This window comes from Pan troglodytes, chromosome 17 (assembly GCF_028858775.2).
Source record: "Pan troglodytes isolate AG18354 chromosome 17, NHGRI_mPanTro3-v2.0_pri, whole genome shotgun sequence".
Lineage (NCBI taxonomy): Eukaryota > Metazoa > Chordata > Mammalia > Primates > Hominidae > Pan > Pan troglodytes.
This window is the reverse complement of record NC_072415.2, coordinates 16,817,880-16,837,398: the sequence shown is the minus strand read 5'-3', so window position 1 is coordinate 16,837,398 and position 19,519 is coordinate 16,817,880. Positions and strand designations below refer to the sequence as shown.

At 39.4% G+C, this 19,519-nt stretch overlaps 1 protein-coding gene and 1 pseudogene across 1 annotated transcript in view; both read right to left on the bottom strand.

The window, feature by feature from the left end:
• PANTROV1R-PS260 (vomeronasal 1 receptor panTroV1R-ps260 pseudogene) lies at nucleotides 6,182–6,682 on the bottom strand (annotated as a pseudogene).
• The window catches only part of ZNF519 (zinc finger protein 519), a 56,581-nt gene continuing 43,986 nt past the window's right edge, over nucleotides 6,925–19,519 (bottom strand). Inside the window, exons 4-6 of the transcript XR_010151848.1 lie at nucleotides 15,830–16,029; nucleotides 9,136–9,234; nucleotides 6,925–8,462 (exon numbers count right to left, since the gene is read on the bottom strand). The gene's annotated coding sequence lies outside the window, so the exon portion shown is untranslated. The remainder of the gene's footprint in view (nucleotides 8,463–9,135; nucleotides 9,235–15,829; nucleotides 16,030–19,519) is intronic.

Genomic DNA, 19,519 nt, shown 5'->3' with positions numbered 1-19,519 from the left:
GCCCTCTCTCACCACTCCTATTCAACACAGTTTTGGAAGTTCTGGCCAGGGCAATCAGGCAGGAGAAGGAAATAAAGGGTATTCAATTAGGAAAAGAGGAAGTCAAATTGTCCCTGTTTGCAGATGACATGATTGTATATCTAGAAAACCCTGTTGTCTCAGCCCAAAATCTCCTTAAGCTGATAAGCAACTTCAGCAAAGTCTCAGGATACAAAATCAATGTGCAAAAATCACAAGCATTCTTATACACCAATAACAGGCAAACAGAGAGCCAAATCATGAGTGAACTCCCATTCACAATTGCTTCAAAGAGAATAAAATACCTAGGAATGCAACTTACTAGGGATTTGAAGGACCTCTTCAAGGAGTACTACAAACCACTCCTCAACAAAATAAAAGGGGACATAAACAAATGGAAGAACATTCCATGCTCATGGATAGGAAGAATCAATATTGTGAAAGTGGGTATACTGCCCAAGGTAATTTATAGATTCAATGCTATCCCCATCAAGCTACCAATGACTTTCTTCACAGAATTGGAAAAAACTACTTTAAAGTTCATTGGAACCAAAAGAGAGCCCGCATTGCGAAGTCAATCCTAAGCCAAAAGAACAAAGCTGGAAGCATCACGCTACTTGACTTCAAACTATATTACAAGGCTACAGTAACCAAAACAGCATGGTACTGGTACCAAAACAGAGATACAGACCAATGGAACACAACAGAGCCCTCAGAAATAATACCACACATCTACAACTATCTGATCTTTGACAAACCTGACAAAAACAAGCAATGGGGAAAGGATTCCCTATTTAATAAATGGTGCTGGGAAAACTGGCTAGCCATATGTAGAAAGCTGAAACTGGATCCCTTCCTTACACCTTATATAAAAATTAATTTAAGATGGATTAAAGACTAAATGTTAGACCTAAAACCATAAAAACTCTAGAAGAAAACCTAGGCAATACTATTCAGGACATAAGCATGGGCAAGGACTTCATGTCTAAAACACCAAAAATCAATGGCAACAAAAGCCAAAATTGACAAATGGGATCTAATTAAACTAAAGAGCTTCTGCACAGCAAAAGAAACTACCATCAGAGTGAACAGGCAACCTACAGAATGGGACAAAATTTTTGCAATCTCTCCATCTGACAAAGGGCTAATATCCAGAATCTACAAAGAACTCAAATAAATCTACAAGAAAAAACAAACAACCCCATCAACAAGTGGGCAAAGGATATGAAAAGACACTTCTCAAAAGAAGACATTTATGCAGCCAACAGACACATGAAAAAATGCTCATCATCACTGGTCATCAGAGAAATGCAAATCAAAATCACAATGAGATAACAACTCACATCAGTTAGAATGGCCGTCATTAAAAAGTCAGGAAACAACAGGTGCTGGAGAGGATGTGGAGAAATAGGAACACTTTTACACTGTTGGTGGGACTGTAAACTATTTCAACCATTGTGGAAAACGGTGTGGCGATTCCTCAGGGATCTAGAACTAGAAATACCATTTGACCCTGCCATCCTATTACTGGGTATATACCCAAAGGATTATAAATCATGTTGCTCTAAAGACACATGCACACATATGTTTATTGCGGCACTATTCACAATAGTAAAGACTTGGAACCAACCCAAATGTCAAACAATGATAGACTGGATTAAGAAAATGTGGCACATATACACCATGGAATACTATGCAGCCACAAAAAAGGATGAGTTCATGTCCTTTGTAGGGACATGGATAAAGCTGGAAACCATCATTCTCAGCAAACTATCGCAAGGACAAAAAACCAAACACTGCATGTTCTCACTCATAGGTGGGAATTGAACAAAGAGAACACTTGGACACAGGAAGGGGAACATCAAACACCGGGGCCTGTTGTGGGGTGGGGGGAGGGGGGAGGGATAGCATTAGGAGATAACCCTAATGTAAATGACAAGGTAATGGGTGCAGCACACCAACATGGCACATGTATACATATGTAACAAACCTGCACATTGTGCACATGTACCATAGAACTTAAAGTATAATAAAAAAAAATATATATATAAAATTATAGATTTAACCTCAGTGAGAGGATTCTTTATTTAATGAATAATCCAAAAATAATTGGTGATCCACAAAAAGAAAATAAAGTGAGAGACAAATTCCTGACTCTTTTAATGTCATATTGGTTAAATATTCGGGGGGAAAATTTTTATTAAAAATATGTGTACAAAATACTTTCTAAAACAGGCATAATTCATCACAATTAATTACAGAGGGTTCTTCAAACAAATGGATCTATTTCTATAGATATACATGCATATACAGACATAGATATAGATAAATATCAACTTTCCTTTTAGCATGAAAAGACAAGAAATTTAAACAATAGTGAACTAATAAAAATATACCTCCGTTAAACTGCTCAGACTCAAGAAAATTAGGGTGAATAATCATACATCACAGATGATGAAAGAAGTACTGTGTTCTCATACCTTGCATATTACGATTATAAAGTGTTCCACATTTAGGGGTTGGCAACCAAACAATATCTATTAACAATTAAAATATAGAAAAGCAAAATGCAGCAATGCTGGTCCTGAGAATCTCCCCAGAGTAATAAACGCAGGTATAATTACAAGAGCAAAATGCAGGACACCAATACTTCTATGATATGACCTGTATTTGGTGTTGGGCTTTACAGGAGCTCTTTCTCAGACACATATGCATTATCTGTATCTTTTCTGAGATTCTACTAACTTTATGGTGAAATCAACAATAAAAGGTTTTCATTTTGATAAATTGGTTTTCAAAAGAGAAAGATGTTACAAGACCCTTTCAACTTGTCTTGCAAGTGAAGGCTATATCTGAGGCTGCCAAGAAAAGTTATTGACAAAGGCATGGCAAAATGTTAATGTGGTTTTGTTGACCACTGTGTTTACAGCACAGTGGAGAAACAGCGTGGTTTTCTGTCCTTGCTGAGTTTTATGCATTTTAAGGAATCATATTTGTTCATTCCACATTGCAGAATGTTTCTTGCATTTTCATTTCCTAATGCAGACTAAATATCTTATGTGGTTTGCAATAATTCTCTCCTTTTAAAGGTATTTCTGGAGTAACTGCCTGGTCTGTAACATGTTTGATGGATACCTAACCCTTAAATATTACAAAATTTTATGCACAATCACTACTTGATTTTGATGGACATAAAAACACGTTTTTAAGTTACAGTAGCAGGATATTATCGTTGCCTGTGTTAACTCATTACTGATACTCGGTTTATAATCATAGCCACCCTTTGTGAAAAGGTTAGCTTGTTACATTATGGTTATGCTGAGGGAAGAACAGGCTATCCTGGATGCTTGAGGGCCTCTCGTGGTGACTGAGTGTTGGCACTAGTGTCAGTTCATATCTAAATGTTCCTACATATGTAATGTACTTTCATTTTTTTTTTACAACACTTGTCTAGGGAATATTTCAACTCTACTCTGTGCTTTTGGGATTCAATGGGAATCCCCTTTCAGATGGTCAACAGTGTGAGCCTTATTGATTGACCTTTTTGCCCTCTTCCCTGAAATATATTCTCTAGGTTTAATCTGTGGAATTAGATTTTAAGTCACATTTTCTTGCATAAATGTATGAAAGCAGGAAAACCGGCTGTTGCTCACATTAACAGCATTTTTTTCACATAGTGTAAGAAAAACAGTGGTCTTATTCACCAGACCAATCTTGTATTCCCGCTGGTCTCACAGTTCAAGACTCCCTTCCCCAGGCTTTTTGTTCTGAGGTCTGGCCATACAAGCATCCTAGCTGAGTGGGTGGAAACGACATTTACCTGGTACAGGCCTGACCTGTGAAAACATCCTCTGTGAAGCCCCAAATATTTTTTGCCATACAACTGCATGAAATTTTCCCAAGCACCATAGCCAGATTTGAAGACACAGGTTAGCAATGAGAAATACACCAATAGAAGGTATGGGGGTCCCTAAATCCATATTTGGAGGAAAATCCACAAGCAGAGTCACATGACATTTGAAAGCCTGTGTTGAGGTGGTATATGCCAGCAATGATAAATATTACATGATGATCAAACTGCTGATAAATTCAGGTTTGTCTATTACAACAGCTAATTTTACGTTAACTGTAACAAAAATATATTGAAGAAAAGTTTGCATGGAAATTTTTATTTTTATATTTATTTATTTATTTATTTATTTTGAGATGAAGTCTCACTCTGTCACCCAGGCTGGAGTGCAGTGGCACAATCTTGGCTCACTGCAACCCCCACCTCCTGGGTTCAAGCAATTCTCCTATCTCAGCCTCTCAAGTAGCTGGGACTACAGGCACTCGCCATCATGCCCAGCTAATGTTTGCATTTTTAGTAGAGGCAAGGTTTCACCATATTGGTCAGGCTGGTCTTGAACTTCTGACCTCAGGTGATCTGCCTGCCTTGGCCTCCCAAAGTGCTGGGATTATAGGCGTGAGCCACTGCACCTGGCCTGGACAATTTTTATTCAAATTCTGTGTACAACAAACATTTCCTGAGTATTTCAAAAGGCGAAGGAAAATATAAACCATACAGTTATTCATATAAGAAACCTGTATCATGATCTTCACTCTGTTTTTGAAATTCATGATGTATAATATACTTAAATATCTTCCCATGATTTTGCTTTCAGATATTTTACCAGTACAAAAATATGAATGCAGATTATTTTGTTTAGCAGTATTTATAAGAAAGTGTCATGAGTATTCCTATTTTCTAATTTGCCTTTTGCAACTGTTAAATGAGAGGAAACAAAAGCACACTTCACTTTCCTTTCTCGAAGGCAAACCAGCTGTATTTCACTCCCTCGAATAGCTACTAATTTCTTGAAAATACTTCTGGAGAGCTCTCCCCAAATAGGGACAAGCCAGAAGATTTTTCACTTTCATCTGCTCTGCTCATTTGTGACTGTGATCAAGCCTAGAAGATTTAGAAAGGAAGATTCCATCTCAAACAGCCCTGTAGTCATCTGTGTCCTGCAGGATGAAGCTCTGCAGCAGAGTCTGAGGATAGAAGTGTAGACTGCATCGTTCAGATGATTTTTTCAATTTTTGAAAGAAACTGGAAGAAGGTCCTATCACACAGGCATGACTGAGAAAGAATCCTTTTGTGATGCTCCCGTGGATTTGACGCATATTCATCCAAAGGAGCAGACAGATCAAGAAATTGAGAATTTCAGGATTCAGTAGGAGGTCTAGCAGGGGGCACTGGGAAACAACTAAGTATTGAGCTCTGAGTGTCCTGCACTGCACCCTCATGGCCAGCAGGGAGTGATGGAGCCCTCCTTTTCTGCCCCATGCGGCCCGAATGCATATCTGGCGCTCTCAGGAGGACTTCAGGAGGTATTGATTTAAAAAATGAATGCCTTTAACAGCACCCAAGTCACCTCTTGAATGCTTTGCTGCTTAGAAATTTCTTCTGCCAGATACCCTAAATCGTCTCTCTCAAGTTCAAAGTTCCACAAATCTCTAGGGCAGGGGCAAAATACCATCAGTCTCTTTGCTAAAACATAACGAGAGTCACCTTTGCTCCAGTTTCCAACAAGTTCCTCATCTCCATCTGAGACCACCTTAGCCTGGACTTTATTGTCCACATTGCTATCAGCATTTTGGGTAAAACCATTCAACAAGTCTCTAGGAAGTTCCAAACTTTCCCACATTTTCCTTTCTTCTTTTGAGCCATCTCAAGTATTCCAACCTTTCCCTGTTACCCAGTTCCAAAGTCGCTTCCAAATTTTTGGGTATCTTTTCAGCAGCACCCCACTCTACTGATACCACTTTGCTGTATTAGTCCATTTTTTTTCACATTGCTGATAAACACATACCCAAGACTGGGAAGAAAAAAAGGTTTAACAAACTTTCAGTTCCACATGGTTGGGGAGGCCTCACAATCATGGCGGAAGGTAAACAGGAGCAAGTCAGGTCTTACATGGATGGGAGCAGGCAAAGAGAGAGCTTGTACAGGGAAACTCCTGTTTTTAAAACCATCAGGTCTCATGAGACTCATTCACCATCCCGAGAACAATACAGAAAAGACCTGCCCCCATAATTCAATCACCTCCCACCAAGTTCCTCCCACAACACATAGGAATTCAAGATGAGGTTTGAGTGGGGACATAGCCAAACCATATCAGTTATTAACTACTGCAGAACAGTAACCAAATCCTTCTTTGTGTTGTTTTCGCCATTCCACTTGCCAGTCACATGCGGTTACCAGCATATCACAATCCAGCAGAGGATGTTGGAGCACCCATTCTATTTGGGAGCCTGTAGTTTCAGGTCTGCCCAGCAGGAGTACATGGGGCTGACTGTGATGGCCTGGAAGATATTCAAAAGGCAAGTGGTGCCAATGCACACAGCCCTGCCCACTTTGTGAACATAGAAAACAAGTTTGTACCTAATTATTATTGAGAAAATGTTTCAACCCAAAAGCAGGCACTCTCTGTGGGACTCCTTTATAAAGTATCACAAAGGAGGTGGCTACAGCCAGGTGTTTGAGAATCAGATCTGTAGACCTTAATGTGCATTTGGTGAAATAAAGAGAAATACAATGCTAAAGAAAAAATATTTTCATCAGGAACCCAATTATGGTCTGAGATAAGATTATTCCTATTGCCACATCCCTAGAGGACATTTGTTCTTTTCCAGTGACTGATACTTCTATTCATATTCAGAGTTAGAGGATCCTGAAGGGAAACATGAGGTCTATTTTATTTTGGCAACTGAAATTCAATATTGTCCACATACCATTGTTTTCAACTCATAACGTTCTTATTAAATTCCATTTTCTATTGCTGAACTACACACCACACACCACACACACACATCTTTACTGTGAGTACTATATTCATATTTTACATAGAACATTTACAATGATTCTACAAAGTAAGCAATTTATTATTATTGTTTTTTTTACAGGTGAGGGGAACTTAGGTGTAGAAAGGCTAAATAACAGCTAAATAACATCTAAAGCCCCCTCCTTCCTTGTAAGAGGCAGAGTCCGGAGCTGACAATGTGCTTAACCACTATGTGCCTCAACCTTGGACCTAGTCAGTCTTTTCTAAAACTCCACATATATTTCATTTTCTTTTTTTTGTAGATTTTGTCAGGTTTTTAAAAATGGTTGTATATTTATAAAATATGATTGTGGTAATCTCTTATTTAAATATCATTGCTTAATTTATAGGCAAATATCACTTATGATTCAGAGATCCAAATACAATGAAGATGCCTTAATTCCACAGATGCCAAATGAAATTTATGGAATGCAGAAATGATTTCATACTGGAATTAAGAGTCTTTTCATCATAACCAAGAAATAGGGCACAGTGGAATGACAGTGCTGTAATCCAGGGGACATAAAACATGAGTAGGCAATAAAATATTGCCGAGGAGAAACTACATCACCATTAATATATGGAGAAAATTAGTATTTGTGAATGCAAAAATATAAAATAAAATTATTTCAATGTCAGAATTGTTTAACATATTAAAACATGAGCCCACTATGTAAAAGGGAAACTGGAGGCAGGAAAAATTATTCACGGAATCAATTTAAATTGTACTAAGATAAGCACTGAACCTGGTAATGGCCTTAGAACATTTTAAAAACAGAGCAAATATCACAAACAATTCAATTCAGAAAACTGCCGAAGATCTTGACCTTTTTTAAAAATACAAAAATCTACAGAAAAGTTACCCTTCTTTACTGACTTCATGAAGGAAAGCAGTCTCACCATAAGGAGTAGACAATGCATGTTTTCAGTCACCACACAGCTATGGTCTCCATTAAGTATATAATATGTCCAGAGTGGTTAAACTCTATAGTTACTACTTCTGAACAGAATAAGGTAATTCAATTGGTGAACTCTTACACATTATCGAAGGCATGAAGGTGTTGTAGAAACACCTCTACTAATCCTGAAAATGTCCCTGACTCTTCTAGAAAAAAAATAAAGCAGCTGGGAAATTAATTCCAAATTACACTAGAGAACTGGGAAAAAAACAGATTTCATGGCCATCAAAAGCAATAATGACAAACAGTGAGGATTACATTAAATTAGAAGCAGTTAGGGACTGGTTTGTGACCTTGCCCTCCATTTCTTCTCCACAAGTTCAGCCCGTGGCTCACTGATTATTTCCTCCTTCCTGCATGGCTTTAGCACTGGCTCAGTTTCTAGCCCCAAAGAAGACCTTCTCCAGACAGGAGTACTTACTGTACCTCCCAATACACTTCCTTCCCTTGCAGACTTTGCCTTCTGAACTACTCGTTTGATTTTTTTTGCTGCAGGGCTGGTGGGCTTGAAGTGATGGTCAGGACAGCCAGAGTGTGTGGGAGGAGGCAGGCAGTTCTGAGATATGGGTTCGAGATCTTGTGACATCATCTCCCCTCAAAACTGCAATAATCATTTCACCTGTAGCAACAATGACAGTACACACTTGGGGAGCTGAAGATAGTTTGAAAAACATTTTCCCAGTTACTGTTTACCAAAAACAATTACAACTTTCTAGTGAGTGCCTCCAGAGAGATGTGAATGTTTTGGAGAGGTTCTTCTTTTCCAGGACTCCTGGAGGGACAGGACTCATGTAGATGGAGCAGGAAATGCTGAGATCTGGGACATGAGGGACTGACCACAAGGCAGTGTGTCTTACTGGATTCTATGCTTCCTTGATGTGTTCCCTGCTGAAAATCTAATTTTCTGTTATTCCCCAAATTCCTGAGCCAAACTATTATTTAATTATGAATAAAGAAATGGGATCATACAATAGACTGGTAAAGAATGTATCAATAGGTTACGGTGCAAATAGGCAGTCGTCCCCAACCTTTTTGGCACCTGGGACCCGTTCCACGGATGGGAAGACAATTTTTCCATGGACAGGATCAGGTGTTGTTGCGGAGATGGTTTCGGGATAAAACTGTTCCAGCTCAGATGATCAGGCATTACAGTCTCATAAGGAGTGTGCAACCTAGATCCCTCACATGTGCAGTTCACAATAGGGTTCGCTGCTTCTATGAGAATCTAATGCCACTGCTGATCTGAAAGGAGGCAGAGCCCAGGCAGCAATGCTCGCTCTCCAACCACTCACCTCCTGCTGTGCGGCCAGTTTCCTAACAGGCCATGGACAGGTACTGGTCTGCAGCCTGGGGGTTGAGGACTTCTGCACATAGGAGCCTGAAGTCATGTACTGATACAAAAAATTAATAGGGGAGAAGCTGTATAAGTCAATGCAAATTAACATGTACATGTACATTATATATATTCTAAGAATACATATTTTATCAATTTACTGCTGTAGAGACTCCAAACTGCACAATATTTACAGAAAAAAATAGACATTTATCAAATAGTCCCTTTCACACAAAAATGTACCATGTTCATATGATCCAGAGATAAATTTTACTAATAAACAAATGCTAACTAAATTATTCAAGAGTTTTAAAGAATAATTTTTAGGAAGACTACATAAGGGTGATATGACAGCTTTGCCTGGGTTAAGTCAAATAGAGTATTTCAGATGTATTGAACATATGAATATAATTGTGAAAGTTTTAAATATTAGAAACCATTGTGTTAGAACATTAAACATTATATTATTATCAACTGGCCTTTATGCCAAGAATGCAAGTAAGATTCAGCATTTGGAAATCCATCAATAGAATTAATCAAATTAATAAAAAAAAATCCTTGATTATGAGAAACAAAGATGGTCTTTTTCAGAGGAAGTACTAAAATAAAAGCTAATAGATGTTCTATGTGACTGAAACTTTTAATGTGTAAAAAGTTTTCCTTCAAGGTAAAGATGAAGAAGCACTATCTGGCTAACTTCAAGATGTACAAAACCCAAAGCCAATTAAGAGGCAGAGCCAAACAGCAGAAGCACCAGTATCCTTGGCATAAGCTGGCAGATTTTGGTGGAAGTGACAGGCACCCTGGAATAAAAAAAGGGGTTGCCTCCGACACAGTTGCCAATTCTTGAATTTCACAATTTTCCTTTGGTGTTTGTATCTTTCTATGGCCCTCCTGTTTGTGATCAGACATGTGGCCCACAGAGGTGACTTGTCTACAGAATATGGCATTCATCATTGTCCACTCCTCAGCACAGGAGGGAGACCTGTAGTCCAATAAATATTCTTATCAGTTGAAAAGAACAGAAGAACTAAACAAATGAAGAGATATACCATGCTCATAGATAGGAAGACAATATTGTCTAGATGGCAGTTTTCATCAAATTTATCTACATATTCAGAGTAATTCCAATAAAAATTCCAGGAACTTATTTTGTGGATATTAAAACTGACTCTAAAGCTTATATGAAAAGGCAAAAGACCTAGAATTGCCAACACAATATTGTAGGAAAATAATAAAATTGGAGGACAGAGATACTACTTAGTTTCAAGACTTACAATAAAGCTACCGTTATGAAGACGGTGTGGTATTGATGAAATAATAGACAAATCAATGGGAAGAACAGAGAGCCTAGAAATAGGCCAACATAAATATAGTCCACAGATCTTTGACTTCAGAGGTTAAGGTAATAAAATGTAGCTAAGATAGCCTCTTCAACAGATGGTGCTAGAAGAACTGGACATATACATATTAAAATATGAATCACAGACCTTAACATCTTCACCAAAATGAACACAAAATAGATTACAAGTCTAAATGTAAAACACAAAACTCTAAAATTCCTAAAAGATAGCACACAGGAATTATAGATGACCCTGAGTTTAGCAATGGCTTTTTAGATACAGCATCAATGATTTAATTCCTAAAAGAAATAACTGATAACCATATGATTTACCAAAATTAAACATTTCTACTCTGTGAAAGACAACATCAAGAAATGGAAAAGAAAAGACATAGACTGGAGGAAAATATTTATAAAACATGTATCTCGTAGCTCTTAAAACTCAAAAATAAGAAAATAACTAAAAAAATAATAAATGAGCCAAAGACTTTAGCTAACACCTCACCAAAGAAGACACACAGATGACAAAGAGGCAGACAAAATGATGCTCCACATCATATTTCACCAGGGAAAAACAAATAAGAACAATATATCAGTACACACTTACCTATAATGGCCAAAATCTAGAACACTGACAACACCAAATGCTGGCAAAGATGTGAAGCGAAAGGATCTCTCATTCATGCTGGTGGGAATGCAAAATGGTACAGCCAGTTTGGATGACAATTTGGCCGTTTTTTGTTTTTTTGTTTTTTGTTTTTTTTTGAGACAGAGTCTCGCTCCGTCACCAGGCTGGAGTGCAGTGGCGCGATCCCGGCTCACTGCAACCTCCACCTCCCGGGTTCAAGCAATTCTCTTGCCTCAGCCTCCTGAGTAGCTGGAACTACAGACACGCGCCACCATGCCCAGCTAATTTTTGTATTTTTAGTAGAGATGGGGTTTCACCATGTTGGCCAGGATGGTCTCGATCTCTTGACCTCATGATGCACCCGCCTTGTTCTCCCAAAGTGCTGGGATTACAGGCATAAGCCACTGTGCCCGGCTGGCAATTTCTTATAAAATTAAACATGCTCTTACTATTTGATTCAGTAATTAGAGTCCTTAGTATTTACCCAAAGATGCTGAAAACTTAGGTCCACACAAATCTTCACATGGACCTTTACAGCAGCTTTATTCATAACTGCCAAAGCTTGGAAGCAGTCAAGATGCTGTTCAGTAGATAAATGGATAAACGATAGTACATCCAGAAATAAAATATTATTCAGTGTTAAAATGATATATGCTATCGAGCCTGAAAATACATGGATGAAACTTAAGTGTTTATTACTAAGTGAAAGAAGCCAGTCTGAAAGGCTAAATAGTATATGACCAACAATTTGATATTCTGGAAACAGTAAAACTATAGAGACAGTGAAACAATTAGTGGAGTTTGTGGGGAATAAGGAATAAATAGAGCATGGAGTCTTTTTAGGGCACTGAAACTATTTTGTTTAACTCTATAATAGTAGATACATGTCATTATATATTTGTCCAAACTAACAGAATGTACCATTTCAAAAGTCAACTGTAATGAGAACTATTGACTTTGGGTGATAATGTGTCAATATAGACTCATCAATTGTAAGAAACATGTCACTCTTGTGGGGGTTGTTGTTAATGGGGGACACTATGCATGTATGGGGGTGTCAACCTAAATAAGAAACAGTGAGATGTTCTCTATAAATTAAAAAAAATGGGGAAATAAAGTATTGCAATGGGAACATATGGGCATTATAAACTATGTGCATATTTAGGAAGGTAAAAGAAGACATAGCTTTTTAAAGAAAAAAATGAGGATTACCTAATTGTTTTGAAATAATTATCCTTGGCTCCAAAGATCAATAATAAAGGCAATGCTAGTCAAAAGCTGGACAGGCAGTTGCTGGGCAGATGTCCTTGCAGAAATATTTTTTGTGTGAGGTTGTGATGGCCTTTGTGCAAGGCTGTGATGTTCTGCAGTCTCTCATGAAACTTTTTGTTATCAGGCATATAGCATGAGAACCCTTTCTTTACAGCCTTCCCCAGCTTTATGTGTTACGGTTTTCTTAAATTAGGGACTCCACTTTAATTCTGACAACTTTCAGAGAGGGATGGTGTACACAAGAAGACTGTAACACTGCTAGATTTTGCTGTGAACCTTAAACTTCTCTAAGAAATAAAGTATATTAAAAATAAAGAGACAATCAAATTAATCCTTATAAATATTTAAATTAAAAGGTCTCCAACGTGTTTTTCTGAAGCCTAACAAGATTTAATTCACATTAAGGGTAAATGTTCTTAAAATTTTATGCCAGATACAGTTTCTTTGAGATGTAAATCTTGCAAGAAATAACAAGACTGTTTATATTATATTAGTCAGGTTATTTAAAAACTATGAAAATAAAAATAAAATATATAAAACACTGTAACTTTAGTCCACATCAAAGATATACATAAAAAAAATAAATAAAATTTAGTCCATTTAAATTTAGCTATTTAGCCATGTTTTCACTGCTTAAGAAATTTTTATTAAAGCCACTAATATAAGTTAAATGTTTTATTCCATTAACACAGCAATGGTTCATAATTAGAACCCCACTTTAGTTTATTAGTTAAATCAAAAGATTAAAAATCAGAAATAATCATAGCATTATATCTCAGAATAAAATATTTAATAATAAGCATGCTGAACAGCATAATATAAATTCTTATTAAGCATGAAATGTTTGCAAACAGATCTAAGAAAGCAAGTATTTCAGTATTTGCTAACATGAAAACAGATTCAAGATATGTAGTTTTAAAAAAGAATACTACATAACAATAGATTCACCGAACTATTTTTTCAACTCACATAATTATGTGTAAATGGATTTTTACAAGAGTTTCCCTGACTCTTGCCACAGAACTGACAACAGTGGTTCCTGGTTGAGGCAGTGGCAGACATGATAAGAAAGACTGCTTTGCTCCTTTCTCTCAAGTCTCAAACTGTGTCATTATTAGGAGTTTTACCACAAAACAAATATATATATGGTGATGTTTAAAGTAAAATAAAATAATATTTAATAAAAATTGATAGTACCAGAATTTGGCTTTGACCTCTTTTTTGTTTTTCCTCTCCATCACTCAGGCTGGAGTGCAGAGGCACGATAATTAGCTCACTGAAGCTTCAACCACCTCAACCTCCAGCCTCAACCTCCTGGGCTCAAGCCATCCTCCTATATCAGCTACTCAAGTAGCTGGGACTATAGGCACATGCCACCAAGCCTGGCTAATTTTTAAAAATTCTGTAGAGACAGGGTCACACTATGTTGCCCAGGACTATGAACTCCTGGCCTCAAGTGGTCCTCCTGTCTCAGCCTGCCAAGGTGCTGGGAGCCACTGTGCCTGCCCTGGCTTTGATCTCTTGATGGTTAAGACAGTTCGCTGCCCCAGTGTCTCAGCTGAATTGCATACATACAAAATTTTGTGTTTTTAAAAAAAGACCCGGTCAGGTGCAGTGGCTCACGCCTATAATCCCAGAACTTTGAGAGGCTGAGGCAGGTGGATCACATGAGGCCAGGAGTTTAAGACCAGCCTGGCCAACAAGGCAAAACGCCATCTCTACTAAAAATACAAAAATCAGCCGGGCATGGTGATGTGCACCAGTATTCCCAGGTACCGGGGAGGCTGAGGCACGAGAATTGCTTGAACCTGGGAGGCAGAGGTTGCAGTGAGCCAAGATTGTGCCACTGCATTCCAGCCTGGGCAACAGAGCAAGACTCTGTCTCAAAAACAAAACAAAAAAACAAATGAACAAACAAACAACAAAAAGACCTAACCCAATGGCTACATGAGTCACTCCACGAACAAGGTTTCCATGGGATGGATATTCTGTCAATGATTTAAACAACTTCCTAGTGTTAAATGCTTAGGTTGATTCAACTTTTTGAAAAGCAATTATGAAATGAAACCACCCTTTATCATCTGCATGAAATCCAACCTTTATTTCTCGATGATATCAATTTTTGAATAATTTATTCCATTCTAGTCCAAATCAACACTACAGGGCCAGGTGCAGAGGCTCACACTTGTAACTCCAGCACTTTGGGAGCATGAGGCGGTGGATTACTTGAGGCCAGGAGTTCAAAGCCAAATCAATAGTACTTTTGGGCCAGAATCACACTGATTCAGTTGGTTGAGCTTCAAATTCACAATGAAGTCAGGTAGAACAAGTTTCCCCTTATTAATCTTTGTCCAGGATTTTCCACCTACACATAAATACACTACTTATTTGTGCAGTTTCTTTAATCCTCATCCACTGGGAGCAGACAATGCATCTGATGTGTCCCCTAAACAATCCCTGCTGCCCAATCCCTCTAACCCCACAGGACCCGCTCCCTGTCCCCAACCCAGGTCTTGGGTATAGTCCTGCCCAGGATGACCCCCCAAATGGCCTCTTCACAGGCCCATTTCACTGGGTCACAGTGACATGGAGATGGGAGGGGACTGAGGCAAGGCCCTCAGTGAGTACCAGCAAATGTGTGCAGCAGGACATTGCAGAGTCAGAGATTAGCAAGTCCTGAACACAGCACTGCAGGGAGAAGACAGAACAATCAACCACAGTGTGACTTTCACCTGGGAAAGTGCTAGTTCTGACTCTTCTTTCTTCTCTCTCCTCCTTCAGGCTTGTTTCTTAGGTAAAATCGGTCTGGATAAGTCACTCTTGAGTGTGGAAAATATTTTTTTTAGGGCTTCAAATCAACACACTACTTCCTGGGGCACAAACCTGCCAAGAGGGGGAATTCAACATGTGGAAGAGGTGGTCCCACGCTGTCCACTGGAAAAGGAGGGACTCAGGGAAAAGAAACTCCTACATGAGGAAAGTGAGCTAGTCCTATTCCTGTCCTCAGAACACCCTCCAGCTGAATGAAGCCACATATTAAGTGCCAGCCATGGGGATGTGGCGGGACTGACCCCCCACTTCAAGTTACAGAGCCCACAGTCCCTGCACAGGATCACCAGGGGAGGGTGGGCAGAGCTTTTCCCTTCTCCTGGTCCCGAGCTTCCCAGTCTCCCTCCCATTTCCGAGCCTTAGCCCCCAAACTGCAGTTAGCCTCCTTCACCGGCTCCCCTCCCAAGGCCTGGTGCTCCTCCTCATTGCACAGTCAGTGAGTAAGTGAAATACACTTACTTTATAAACATGTAAATAGGACTATGAAAGTATATAAATCAAGGAGGGCATACAGGGAGGTGGAATATAGAGAAAGTATTCTGGAAAACTTTGTATAAAATAAATGAATGTTGAAAGACTCACCCAAAGTAACCAGATGACTGCTTCTCCAGCACCACGTCTCTGCGCAGCTTTCTCTGAAGGACACATTCTTCCTGAGTGAGGTCCACAGTATCATCCTTGAGGGATACTTATTTCAGGAAATACTGCAGACATTCTCATTCAGGCTGCACCATCCCTGACAATGTCCATAGCCAATGGTCAAAGAAAATCTCGCTTTTCCACTGGGGGATAAAAAAAAGAAACAGCTAAGTATATGAAAAGCTCAAGGTCTTTTTGAGGTCTAGTAAAATTCCCTGGGCTGACTTAGCATACGCCTTTCAAATACATCCACAGAGATGCACACACTCTGAATACATGATAAACTTTATTATAAAGGAATGTCACAGGTGTGGTTAAATATCCTTATTCTGCAATGAAATGCTAATTGTTCCCTTGCCCGAGACAGATTTATGTTCCAAAGTGTAAATATATTTGAGCCCAAATATTTAATATGGAAAGCCCTTAAAATATGGAGACAGAAGAATCACTTCTAGGAAAATCAGAAGGATGATTTTTTTGGAAAAAAAATTTTTGGAAAAAATCTTTAAGAGAGGAAGGGGTGAGGCAAATGGAAAAATAAGGCCCTCCAGTGATCATCTCCCCCACAAAAACATGAAATTAAACAACTATCCAAGCACAAAAGCACCTTTACAAGTGCTAAGGAATCCAATAGAGCACCTGTTTTTAGCACAATAAGAAAAGAGGCATTGAAGAAGGTAGGAAGGACAGAGTCTCACTGCTCACCTCAGCGCTTCCCCAACTCCAGGCAGTGCAGCACAGAAACACAACCCACAGGAGGGAAGGTGAGTGATGTGACTGAAGGACTTTGACTTGGACCCAGTGTTGGGCCCAGCACAGTAAAACACAGGGCCAGGGAGAACCCCACAGCCACTGACCCCAGGCCAAAACCCATGGACAAAGTCTCTGGAATCACCCCAGCACTTAGTGGAAAACTGCAGCCCCAATAGGACAGTCTCATGTTCTGACCTGCACCACCTCTGGCCTTCGATAGTGGCATCAGGCCACGAGCAAACCTCAGCAGTAGTCAGGGCGTATCAGCATAGGCCTGGGACACATTCCAGGGTTGTGCTGGCCCCAGTTTCCATGGGCTTTGGCCCGACCCAGCTAAGCATGAGTCTTGGTGGCCAAGGGACTGCCCTCACCATCCCTCCCTAAACCCTGGGCAGCACAGTGCAAAGAGTGACTCCACCCACTGGAGGGAAGGAAAGGAAAGAAACTAAGCACAGGGCTTTGCCTGGCAATGCAGTGCTGGCACACCATCGTGAAACCCAACACTGGGCAAGACTCAGTGGCCCCTGACCCAGGCTGGTCCCTGTGGACAGAGCCACTGGACTTGTCACAGTGCCAGGTGGAGACCAGCAGCCCTGGTGGCACAGTCTCATGTCCCAGCCCACATCACCACTGACTCTCTGCAGCAGCCTAGAGCCATGAATAAATCTCAGGGGCCGGAAAGCTGTAGCCGTGGAACTTGAGGATACCCCTGCGCTGCGCTGGCCTCAGTGGCTTTGGGCATGATGTAGCATCATAGCAGCTGTGGTGGCCACAGGACTCCCTGTCTCATCCATGCCCCACTACAAGCAGCACAGCATGGAGACTGCTTCAGGGAAGCAAAGGAAAGCAGGCACATGTGGCCTTGCAGCCCAGTGCTGAGCCCACTACAGAGATCCAGCCCTGGGCACAGCCCTGCAGTGCTTGACCCCAACCTGGGGACCGTAAACAGAACCCCTGGAGCTGTTCCGGCCCCAGGCAGAAACGTGCAAACCCAGTGGGATGAAATACACTCTGTAAGCCCCGCTCTAGTCCTTCCAGGCCAGAACGACAAAGCAACTTTGGATATGTGGCAAACCCAGGCTTAGAGCGCCCTCTAATGCTAAAAAAGCAGCAGTGACCACAGTTGAAAAATGTAATGAACCAAATAAAAAATACCAGCAGAATCAATCAATCAAACAGAAAAAAGAATCAATGAGCTCAAAGACAGGCTTTTTGAAAAGATATCAAATCAGACAAGGACATAACAACAACAACAACAACAACAAAATTACAGGACTATTTCCCTGATGAATACAGATGCAAAAATCCTCACAAAATACTAGCAAACTAAATCCCATAGCACATTGTGAAGATTATTCACCAAGATCAAGTAGAATTCATCCCAGAAATATAAAGATGGTTCAACATATGCAAATCAATAAAGGTGACACATCAGATTAATGGAACAAAGGACAAAAACCATATGCTCATCTCATTAGATAAAAACTGTCAACAGATTGGGTATAGAAGAAATATACCTCAATATAATAAAGGCCATATATAACAGAACCATCATACTGAATGGGACAAGCTGGATGTTTTCTCTCTAAGATCTGACACAAGATAAGGATGCTTATGTTTACCATTTTTATTCAATGTAGTACTGAAAGTCCTAGCCAGACCAATCAGGTAAGAAAAAGAAATAAAAGGCACAGCTGCATAGCTACTTTTGTGTTAATATATTATTTTTATTAGAAAATATATTTTGGTGAATGTGAAAATTTTATAAAAGTGAGCTCCTATCAGTGTACACTCTAAAAACCATGCTTCATTCCATCTTACCTGAACTGTAACCCACTGTTTATGGGACTTGGGTGACAAAATCCCAAGTCTTCAATATCAGCCAGATAACACAGGCAGAACTTCCTCAAATAAAACTCTTAGGAGCTACCGATGTTGCCACGATTAAAGGAGAAGAAAGGGATGGGTCATTTGTTTTCTCATTTGCAACATGATCATAAAAATTGTGTGCGTCCTTGTGTTGGATGTTTAAATCGTATCATTTATGTACATCACTTACTGATGTGCTTGCATTTGAAAACATAAAAAGAGCATAGCTTGGTTTGTCTTTATCATATAGGTCAACAATACCATCATTGTCATCACCATCATTATATTTTGTATATTAAAGTAAAAATGGACAAAAAGGATCTGGGAGGTGAGATTGACCATGCATTGTGTGAACAGATTACGGATGTGAGTACACTGGACAACATGCCCCACCTTGTGGCAAAATTCTGTCTGGAAAACAAGGAATGGAACTATGTAGAGAGAGCTGGCACACTCAGAGAAAGCAAGATCATCACCAATTAGATGTCAGTGCTATTTACAGAGATATTGAAACCTATGGACTCCAGGAGGATAGAGAAACTTCAGGAACATTTGGGTAATGGGTGGCTGCTATTACTTAACACCTATGTGACAATTATCCCGTTTTAGCAAATGGAAAGTACAGCTTAGGATGCCTGTTTGCCTCTAGCATGTTTATAGTATCAAGACATTTGAATCTTTTTTCAGGAAAATCAGAAGAGAAAGTCTTGTTCCAAAGTAAAGAATTAGAAAAACTCGGAGTAGCTTCATCACATATAAAAAGCTGCCTTGACTGCGAAACCCAAGCAGTCCTGCACCACAGTCAGTTCCCCTGATTAATAACAAAACAAGGGGAAAGTCTGGTTTTCTTGCTGAAGAGATTTCACTTTACCATCATATTCTTTGTAGCTTAGCAACAAGAAAATGTGATTTGTTCATATTTTATTGTTCATGGCTAAGTGCATATGATATAGGTTGAGAAAAAAATTAAAACCCAAGCACAGAGATCAGGACCACATAAGGTTCAAAATT